This window comes from Amphiura filiformis, chromosome 18, assembly GCF_039555335.1.
Source record: "Amphiura filiformis chromosome 18, Afil_fr2py, whole genome shotgun sequence".
Taxonomy (NCBI): Eukaryota; Metazoa; Echinodermata; class Ophiuroidea; order Amphilepidida; family Amphiuridae; genus Amphiura; species Amphiura filiformis.
The window spans coordinates 20,234,479-20,245,969 of record NC_092645.1 but is presented as its reverse complement, the minus strand read 5'-3'; the positions used below and the strand labels follow the sequence as shown (position 1 = coordinate 20,245,969).

Here is an 11,491-nt window from a genome sequence, read left to right as displayed (position 1 = left end):
ACCCAATTTGTTTGGTCTACATACTTTATCCAACTTTGTGAGGTCAAAGGTCACATACAAGGTCAAAGGTCGACTGAGGTCACCAAATCTGTTAAAAATTAATTTTCAACTGTGCATCATATATCCGAATTCAGCTTGATCAGTTATGTAATTTAGGAAATATGACGACTTTAAGATGGCCGCTTTCCATGTAAAGTATAGCAAAGTAGCACTTTCAATGAGTGATAACTCGTAAAGGAAGCATCTTTCTGTATTGATTTATTACTTTGATGGAATGGTTCTTTGGTATTGCCAAATTTGATTGCAAATTTGTAAAGTGGGCCCCTGGACCCGGGCCGTTACGTGCTCGGTCACACAAGTGCTCCCTCTCAATTATGTGTTCTACTTTTGGAGTTTCTGGGGTTGGCAGGTATGCAAAAGGTACATATTTAAAAATACGGTTTTAGGGTGCAAAATACGGATTTTTGTTCTTCTGAGTACGGAAATCTGGATTTCAAAGTTGGCATGTCTGAATACGGTCATCATCGTCATCATTGACAAGAAAGTGTTGTTGGTTTCTTCTGTTGACAAGCAAGAAGAATCTGTACTTAATGTGCCAGCGATATCATGCAGCTACCACAACAACTAATACCAATGCAGCTATAGCACAAGTAATGCCAATAGAAATATGTTGTAAGAAGTGTGATTCACAATCACCTATGTTAACCTCTGTTATGCTAAAATCCAGTTTTGATCCTGGGAAAAACATTTATAATCACCAAGCAGATTGTGTTGAAGATGAACCATATTGTCTGTAAAAACCCAATTCCTTAATGCTTCCACATTGCAATCACAATGAAGAAATCACTGTATTGAATGTGAAAAGGTATGAAGCATGATCTGAATTTTTTTGATTTGATATCATTTTTATCTGCTATCTACAGTAGATAGCAGGATCAGTAGAATTGGCCTATTCTAGTTGAAATCCATGTGTGAACTTTTACAGGGAGAATGAATTAGAAATGGGGTTACCTGAATGGGTGACTCCATTTGAAATCTACAGTCCTGTGTGAGAGATTAAGGTTGTGTCTTCCGCATGGGGGTGTGTGGATATATACTGGAATAGCCCATCGGAATAAAATGAGTGATTATCATACCATCAAGTAGTTTCCTGTGTTTTCATTGGATAAGCACCCCAATTGACTGACATGATATATCTCGTATCATACCTGTTGAGCGCATCACATGCGGGTATCTACGCACCGGATCATGTTATTAAGGACATATGCATGCACGGTTCTGCATGACAACTCACACAGCAACAATTCTCGCATTTCACAATACGATGCCCCTCCCCCTTCAAGCATTGTAAAGATCTCATTAATCTTATAATAATTGCTTTGTCTCTGTGTTGTTCTTTTTAGTTCTAGGAGTATTTGCAAGTAAACTAATCCAACAGAGGACTTAATTTGAACCAATTCTTACCCCGCATATATGTTGAAGCTCAGGGGACATGCCACCCACCCCCATGAGCATTGTAAAGTTCTGATCAATCTTTATAATAATTGGGTTTTTTTTCTCTGTGTTGTTCTTTTCAGTTCTAGGAGTATTTGCAAGGAAACTAATCCAACAGAGGACCCAATTTGGACCGTTTGTTGCTCCGCATGTGCCAAAGCTTGAAACAACACCCAATAATTGCACACTCATATACAAGGTAAGTCTAATGATACTGTAATAATACGCAAAGACAGCGGATGGAAAATAGCATGGTATCCTTTTGAAGTCAAGGGGTCATTGCAACATCTTTTCACAAGTTGTTGCGTGACTTGGGATTCAGTAAAAGCAGAGTGAAATGGCTGTGCAAAATGTGAAGCAGCTGAATCTTGTTCAACATGAGTGAATTGAAGTAGTGGAGTAGACTGAAGACCAAGGGTGAAATTTAGCGGGAGACGGGAGCTGTTTGCCCCCCAGAAATTCTGCAATGGCCCCTCAGTCCATCTCATTTGTAGTTGACCAGGGGACACTTTTCCCACAAAACTGGCCCCCTGGATAGTGAACCAAAAAGTATCAAATTCAAAGCAACTAGTGCTTATTTAACCCATCCAGCATATCTTTATTTTTATTGGCCCCTGGTAATGGAAGTGGCCCTTGGTTCAAGCTCTCTTATTTTCACCCTTGCTGAAGACACTAATCAGTGAAGGGGTGAATAGTCTGACTGAACCATCATGTGGATATTAGGGTTAACATTTTGTATGAAGAAATGTATCGAGAAATTCATCATATCAAGACCAGTCAAAACTTAGGGTCTGGATGTTTCATCAACCATTTGTTGATTTCATCGCTGTTTTGGAGTGCTCTGTTATCTTGATCCAGCAAAACTCAGAGTTTGAATAGCATCATTATCTGTGTCAAAGTTCTTGTGCAACACAGGATCGTATAGGTGTGAAAGTTGATAGGCCCCCTCATCTCTGTTCGAAACAGAAACACTGCTGGTGAAATCAACTGATGGTTGATGAAACGTCTAGAAACATAAGTTTTGACTCGGATAAACTACAGACCGGATTAATTTATTAAAGAATTCGACATTTTAAATGCTATGCCCAGTATTTCATCATAAATGATGATTTATATTCTTGACGGTAGTTCCATTCATAATACACATTTAGTGGCTAAGATACGGCCCGAGATATGGTCACTTTTTTATCTTTTTGTAAGCAAGGCAGCACATATAGTCTGATGAATTTTGAACCTTCAGGTGACTTGTCATGAACTTATCATTTCATTAAGCAAGCAGCTCTTTTAACATGAACTGCCCCTGCACTCCCATAAATCTGTAAAAGGTCTGCTTTTTCTGGAAAAATATAGCAAAATTGGGCCAAAAATTGGCCAGAATGTAGATTTCTCTTGAAAAAGTCTGCATTTTGAAAATCCCACTCGTGAAAAATTGTGGCTACAAGCCTGACTGTCCAGTTTAAGGTTTGCATTTGCCGTTCCTAACCTTAAACGTCAAAATAAAAATCTGAAGAGGTGTTCCAAAATGATGCTACAGAGTTATTTAAGGGGGTACTACACCCCTGCCCAATTTTGTGCCTATTTTTGCATTTTTCTGAAAAATTATAGCACATTAGGGACAAGTAAGATATGTATATTATAGGGGCAAGGACTGCAACTACTGCACTGGAAATTTTATTTCAGCACAGACAACAGTTGTGGAGTTACAGTCAAAAATGAGGGAAAACCAGTATTTGATCAATATATCAATAACTACTTGCTTTGAGTTGCTGAATTTTCAGTACAGTAGTTGTAGTCCTTGCCCCTATTATATACATATCTTACTTGTCACCAATGTGCTATAATTTTTGAGAAAAATGCAAAAATAGGCACAAAATTGGTCAGGGGTGTAGTACCCCCTTAAAAAATATAATCCAAGCATTTGGCTATTTTAGTTGAAATCCATACACCCCCATGGAAGACATGAATTTCAAATTGGGCTACTTAAATGGGATAGCTCCATTTGAAATCTACACCCCCTGTGTGGGGAATAAAGGTCATGTCTTCCATAGGGGTATATGGATTTCAACTGGAATAACACAGTTTTGAAATCACAAGTGTACATACAATCAATGTGTATAAACCATCAGGCCTGTGCATGACTCTCAGCTACGATTATGAATTGTGCGCATTGCTGGCATTGTATTGAGCAATCTGCTGGGCTTCAAGTCGGACCAACATGAACTTTTTGTGTCCACCAGACAACGGTATCATGTTTCTGTACGGACAATCTATAATAACCTTCCCCCAGCTTTAGAGAGCCGACGAAAGGAAGTTGAAAAGGTTGAATGTTGGGGTAGCTATAAGTTTTTTTGTCAACTTAATATTGAGAAAGTTTTTCTTTTGCAAATGGCCCGAGGTGTTATTCTTTTCTTTCTTTTTTAACATATTTGAAGAAAGGATTGAGAATAAATATAAATGTGTAAAATGTGAAAATTGTATAGCCAGTATGAGATATGTATCGTTGCATTTTATAGCTACGAGGCATTCGTGGTATAGATTTTGTACATTCCTAGTTTGCCGCAGACATTATGGATAAAGTCCAGTTTCAAAAATAGCCGTTTACAAATTTTAACAAGTGTACATTTCAATGGGAAATGAGGTCATGGGTGTTCATTGAATTGATTTATAAAGATTCTCTTGTGTGCTATTTATTATTATCATCATTTTAAATTTTGAAAAGTGGCAATTTTATTTCATTCAGTAGTTATATTCATTGACAAAAATCTTATGGAATGTTTTAACATTCCTTAAGATTTTTTTATAAAATTTGTTTTTTTAAAATATAATTTAAAATTGTTTTAATTATGTTTTTAAAAATAAGCGTTTTTATTTAGTTTTTGAAAAGTAAGTGATGTTTCGATAATAAATGTGGTCAATATTCTGCATTATTTCAGGGACTTCCTTTTAAGGAGAGTGAGAGCAATCACTCTCTAGTATTCTCTCCTTAAATCTGATATAGCAGAGTCATTTTTAGCTCTCCTTAGTTGATCATTATCTCCTTACATTCTATTGTAAATGCTCTAAACAGATCTCTTTGAAGGCTTGAGAAGAGCTATTTAATGCTCTCCTGCAAATTCTAAAAGACAGTTCCTGTTATTTTGTCAGCTGATTTGATTTCTTGTCAATATTAATTTGACTAATTAATTTTTAATTATTAATTAGTGCCCTGAGGTTTGACATTTGCCCGAACCTTTCAGTCTTTAACACTACAGGTATTGTTGGTCGAAGCAGCCAAAAAAAAATCAATTTTCATTATTTGAATCAATATATTATTGAAAAATAACACTTTGGTGTTTTGCAAAAGTTCATTCTACAAATCGTATACTTTGCAAACTTGCTTAATTTATTGTTGTTAATGAGTTATGTACGTTTTACAAAAGTGTTGTTGTTTCAGCCCTCTTAACAACGTAACTCAAGAACCACAGAACCTATAAAAGTACATCTGTAATATTTTAATTCTTCTACACGCTCGCTATGAATTGAGCAATGCAGTTTTTCCCAGAGCTCACTACCATTCGTAAGATGCTGTGAACTACCAAATCACAACAGTTTAAAATAATTAGTAACCTTAAGCCACTTTAGTTAAAGCCTGAGTCTCAAAGCTTGTGAGAAATTGAAGCCTAATGCAGAATGCATTTTTTTTTTCTTTTTTTTTTAATATATATTTTTTTATAATGTCAGTACATGCTTTGGTACAAGCATTTTGTGCAAAATATTCAATATTTGTTGCAGATGTTGGAATAGTAGACAACACTGCTACATCATAATTCTCTTCTGTTGAAAACTTCAAAACATGTTGAAAACTTGAAATCATATAGGAATTTGAGTTTTATTTTCTCCTTTTTGTAAAAACATATAAATAAATAAATAAATAAATAAAATACAAATAAAAATATGAATTTCTTGATTTTCAAAGAGGATTTTACTACTGTGCATGACAATTTATGACATTTTTCAGTAGATATCCACGAACAAAGCTTATTCCCAAAATTTCAGTTGATTCCGATTTTGCGTTTGCGAGTTAAGCATGATTATGTGTATTACACTGCTCCATAGGCCACTGTTGTAATTTCGTTTTGGTATACCAAAATTTGGCGATATTTTTGCTAAACGAATTAATCTGCAAGAAATTGTTGGTACATAAACATTATGTAGCCAGAAGTATCCAATGGTATAAATATCTCAACTTTTTTTGAGAAAAGTGGGGGGATGAGGCTGTGGATCACGAAATGCCCTTTTAATTAAGATGGCCTTAACTGAATAGCACATACTTTGGTAAATTGTAAAAGAAAGTATCTTCCTCTTATTGTCTTCACAAGTTACTTCCTTTTATAATATAAAGAACAAAGTTTCACAAAGCTGTTGCAAAATGAAGTAACATGTCGGTGTAGTAAACATTAGATGCACCCTTTTAGGGTCCCTGATATCATGGTTATTTTAATAGAATACAGTTTGGACACAAAAAGCCGACTGCTCGGTGCCAGAAGTGGGTAAGTGCAATAGCTGCCCTGTGAACATTTGGCAGTTCACACACAATATATTGTACTCATCTACACATGGCAGCTATTGCACTTACCCACTTCTGGCATTGAGCAGTCGAAGTATCCATTTCTTTTTATTGATAAATTTTTTTATGACTAATGTCCAGTTTTGAAACATTTTTTTATGTTTCAAAATGGACAGAAGAAATCAAATCCAGCCGTCATATATGAATTGATTTTCAACTATTGTTGATTTAATGAAAATTTCTCATTTTTAAAGCTGCAAAAAGTGTCCATTTCATTACTTTAATGAAAAGGATGATCAAGGATGTGTCTATTTAGTATCAGTTATGAAAAGGAGCTGCAGATTTTAGTGTGAATTTCCAAATCGGCCAGAAGAAGGTTAAAGCTACTACTATCAAATCAAATCAAATCTATACACATTGATTGCTTGTATGATGAAAAAAAAATCACCCTTTTCATTTTAAAAAGTGTCAACTTCCTATATCATGTAAAAAGAGGAAAAAACATGAATAAGCGGTCAATAAAAACCAAGAAATACTAGCATGAAGATTATTGGAAATTCTAGTACACCCGTATTCGGGCACTAAGTCCGGCCGGCATTAACCGACCAATGGTCTTGGAAGACCCTGAAAAGAAGCACTTCATGCCCGAAGCTTGACCCACCGGTCACCGTTGGTCTGGTGAAAAACGTCTTAGTATGAAAAAATATTGCAATGAGTTTTATTTGATTTGTGGAAAGCCCAGTCCGGCCCAATCGTCCAATACCCTCCCGTCGGCCAATTGGCAAAATCAACAAGACGCCATATCGCAGTTCTATAACACAGTGGTGAATCAATAGGAGTGGACATAGAAGCAGTGACAATAAGATGGCCTAAGGGTGCTATGATGTTGGCTTCTATGTCCATATGTATAGTGAGAGATGAAACTTAGCTCCTAGTCTTTGTGTAGGTATTTTACTCTTTGTTCACTTTTTGAAACTTTTTATGGTTGGTTGTTTGGGATTTTTTTCAGGGTTTTGGGTCATTTTAAGTGTTGATTTGATTGAAAGCTGGTGTGGATTTGAATGGAAGTGGCTAGTTATAGTCTTTTGTGTGTGACTTGACTCTTCTTGTACCTATAGTTAGGCTTATTATTATTACAGTGTTGCAGGGGTCTTTAAAACAGTATAAACATATTTTGGTTGTGGTCAAAATGTTTTAATAATTTAAATGTCAGGATATATAAGGGTCATGAAAATGTTTTTTATACCTTTTATATGACAAAGCACTACAACAACGTTTCTAAAAAATGTTGTCAACATGTTATTGTAAAACAATTTTGGCAAACATTTTTGGCATATATTTTGCAAATATTAAGTTAGAATGTTTTGCAGCAAGTTTTCAAAAATAACCTTATCTAATACCCTTTATCAGAGATGTCACATTTCCGGATTTATCCGGATTTCCGGATTTTGGGGATTAAAAAAAAAATTCGGATTTTCAAAAAAAAAAAAAAAAAAAAAAAATTTTTTAAATTTAAAAAAAAAAAAATTTTTCGCTTTTGGAGTGGCCCTATTGTCTTATCTTTCTGCTTCACATATATCAACATCAGCCATATTGTCCATGTAATAAAGCCAAAAACTTTTTTAAGAGTGTCTCTTGTACATAAAAGTATAGGAAACTGAAAACTTTAAAGCATGTTTTCTGGAAGAAGGAAGCACTTTTTATTAAAAGTGTAGAACAAGCCAGGAGCTTTGAACTGTTCTTTTTACCCTCTGAAATGGCCTTTACTGTGGTGCTAAATGTGCAGAAACCATCTGGCTTCGGGGGGCTTCGACCCCTACCGGGGCTTCGTCCCTGGACCCCACGGGGCCCTTAGCGGGCCCCGGACCCCCGGCCAGAAAGTTAGCTTGAAAGCTTAAGCTCACTCTTCTGCTTCACGCCATAAGTTCAGGATTTTTTTGGGTCAGCCTGTGACATCTCTGCTTTATATAACCCAACACAGGGCCGTATTAAGGTGAAAAAATGTGGTTCTGTGGCCATCAAAATCTGGGGCGTCCAAAATGCAAATATCGCCAAAATTGGAACAAAGCTATCAAGGAAAAACATGACAAATTTCTCAAAAAGTGGGGCAGCCATGACCACCCCAGCCGCCCGCTTGCTACGTACGGCCCTTCCCCGACATTTCAATGTTTTCTGCAAAACATTTTGTGTCTGTTTGGTAGGCAACATTATGTCATCTTCCATCAAATGTTTGATGCCTCCGTCAAATCATACTAGTATCCATCCTGATAATATTGTCAAATCATTTCATCTATAAATGCCCTCTTTAAAATCTAGAATCCTACTCCAATATGATCTTATAAATTATAACCCCATGGGCACCACACTTCATGTACTCCATTTCATACAGTACCTCTGATTGATTAATTAGGCCAAAAAAAAAAGGTTCGTCTCAAAGCTTGCACGCGCGTTTGTAAAATCCCACGATTTGACAAAAAACAAATGCGGAAATTTTTTTATTTCAAAAAAAAAAAAAAAATTAAAGTTTTTTCCAGAAAAAAATCGGCGAAAATCAGATTTTTTTCTCAAAACACCATGAAAAAAAGTCGGGAATAAAAAATGTTAAAAAAATCGCATTTCGCATTTGTTTTTAAATTTCTCGTGAGCTTTGAGACAAATCTTTTTTTGGGGGGGGGGCCTTACATGTTTTAATCATCAGAGTAACCAATCAAAAGAGAGCTTTCAGTCCCACTTAAATTTCTTACCATGTCTCTGATTGGTTCAATCATAATATAGCCCTCTTTGCAACCAATCCAAATAGTCAATAGAGGCAGATAATCTAGCTGGTAATTTAGCCAGTAAGAATTATTACCATTCTTACCATATCTCTGATTGGCTCAATACATAATATAGCCCTCTTTGCAACCAATCAAAATAGTTCTTAGAGGCAGTAATTTTACCAGTAATGCCAATGGGGATAATAATTTTGACCATTCTTACCATGTCTCTGATTGGCTCAATACATAATCATAGCCCTCTTTGCAACCAATCAAAATAGTTCTTAGAGGCATTAATTTTACCAGTAATGCCAATGGGGATAATAATTTTGACCATTCTTACCATGTCTCTGATTGGCTCAATACATAATATAGCCCTCTTTGCAACCAATCAAAATAGTTCTTAGAGGCAGATAATTTTACCAGTAATGCCAATGGGGATAATAATTTTGACCATTCTTACCATATCTCTGATTGGCTCAATACATAATATAGCCCTCTTTGCAACCAATCAAAATAGTTCTTAGAGGCTGATAATTTAGTACCATATGGATAAGAGTGTAGGTGGATCTCTATTTTCAAAATCTACTGATGTTGGATGTCGGAATCAGCGAGACTTATAACAAGTATTGGTCACACAACAAAGTTACTTCACTAGCAGACTGAAGCATACAAATAGTTTGAAGTAATGGTATAAAAGTACTTGGCTATATATCACGTTTCTCCTCAAATTTGCTCTCTTGAAACCTACTCGAAACGGACTTGATTTGTAAGTTAGATGCAAGCTTTGCTGCATGACTGAAAAGCGCAACGCTGCATACCATCGTGCCCAACACCTCTTGAGAGGAATTGAGTGTTGCTATGGTAGTGCTGATTTGTTGACTGTGTGTGTGGACAATTGGGGTAATTCCATTTAAAATCCATACGCCCCCTGTGGAAGATTTAGTCAAAGTGTTCCACAGAGGGAGTAAAACTTTCAAATAGAATAGACAATTGGGTAACTTCCATTTGAAATACACACTCCTGTTGTGGAAGATATAGGTAAAGCTGTAAATAGGGGAGTATGGGTTTCAAAATCATTAGCCCTATCCAATTCCATTTGAAAAACATACTCCCTCTGTGAAGGACTATTCTTAAATCGGAGCGATTACTGAATAAGGTGCAACTCTACTAGTCTTACTACAAGACTGCCTTACCCCGTCCCTAAACTCTGTAAACAAGGACTGGACTCTAGTCTAGCAAGTTGTACCCTATTCGCTTAAACTGAACCCTTAAATCTACAGATTTCAAATGGAACAGCCCATTATGGGGTATGGTATGAAAAGAAGCTGTGTCGCTCAATGGTGTTTGATCACTGCAATTCAGGATATCCATATTGTAGTAAAATCATTCAGAGATGCTGCTTTATAGAACGGTGGAGTACCCTATTCAACTTTTGCACAGAATAACCTTTGCAGCCATATCACCTTTATGAATTCGTCGGTCGCAACACATAGTGGCGTATGTGAAGGACAAAATACGTTTCTGATCAAAACAATTTTGAAGGATATGCTACTAATAACGGAGTCGATACTTCACTGTTATCTCTCAGTGACCCGATTTCATTTGTAATTGAAGTTTAAGGTTTAAACTATTAAACTATATCTTTATAGTTAATAAGGAATAAATATTATAGGATAATAGCTAGCTCTAAACCTATACGCCACTATGTGAAACGGAAAATTTTGAAAATCACTCTACGCCACTATGTGTTGCGACTGACGAATTGTTGGTAGGGTAAACTGGTATCAATTGGTACACATGGGTGAGGTCAAAGGCAATAGGGGTGAAGAGTGTTGCCCAAGTACACAACTGATAACACTTTTCTAAAGGATTATAGAATTACCACTATCTCACAAAGCTTGCTACCAAATTGAACCTCTCAAAAATGGCTTCTATATAGAAGACTAAAACAAAACAAAATCAATGTAACTCCAAAAATGACTTGATTCATCTGACAAAAAAGACTGACCAATACTGCTCTGAGCATGCCACCTATGTGAAAGCATTCATGCTCCGTGCACCTGTCGTGCTGTATGATCTCACCCTAAAAGTTAAACAAACCATTACTTCATTTCTTATATTGCTACACAAATACAAAAGGAGGGGAAAGGGAAATGGCTGGCATTTGGAGTGAACAGTAAGACCTGATGGCTACTTTGGACCATATTGAACGAGATTAACAGTGAAAAGGTATAGAGAACCATAATAATATCATTCTCCGTGGCATAGCTCGATGGCCTACATTTGACCCTCTACACAAGGGTGTGGACTGCAGACGACAAGTTTAAAAAAAATACAATTTCAAAAGTTTCAGAACTACATTTTCATCACCATATTTGGAATCAGCATGAAAAGTGCATTAAAATGAGTACAAACAAGCCTAGTATTGGTTTCAGAGGTAGATAGCTTTGATATTTTGAGAAAATAACTCAAAATTTGGGACTTTTTATGTTGAAGTCTATGACTAGCATGCAGAGCATTTTAACATGCAAATCTCAAATGTTGCTTGACCTCAACTTGTTTGGTATAAGTTTTTAATACCCCACATATTCAGAGGTCATTTTGTGAATGTAGTAAGCATATTGGATTATGGAACTGTGACTTGGCAGATGAGTTTGTTTTAGATGCTAGCGTATTGAGAGCGGGACTTATG

General features: G+C 36.1%; 1 protein-coding gene across 1 annotated transcript in view; it reads left to right on the top strand.

Moving 5' to 3' along the window:
- The first annotated feature begins 1,581 nt into the window (after positions 1 to 1,581).
- The window catches only part of LOC140139017 (uncharacterized), a 138,966-nt gene continuing 129,056 nt past the window's right edge, over positions 1,582 to 11,491 (top strand). Inside the window, 1 exon segment of the mRNA XM_072160799.1 lies at positions 1,582 to 1,693. The gene's annotated coding sequence lies outside the window, so the exon portion shown is untranslated.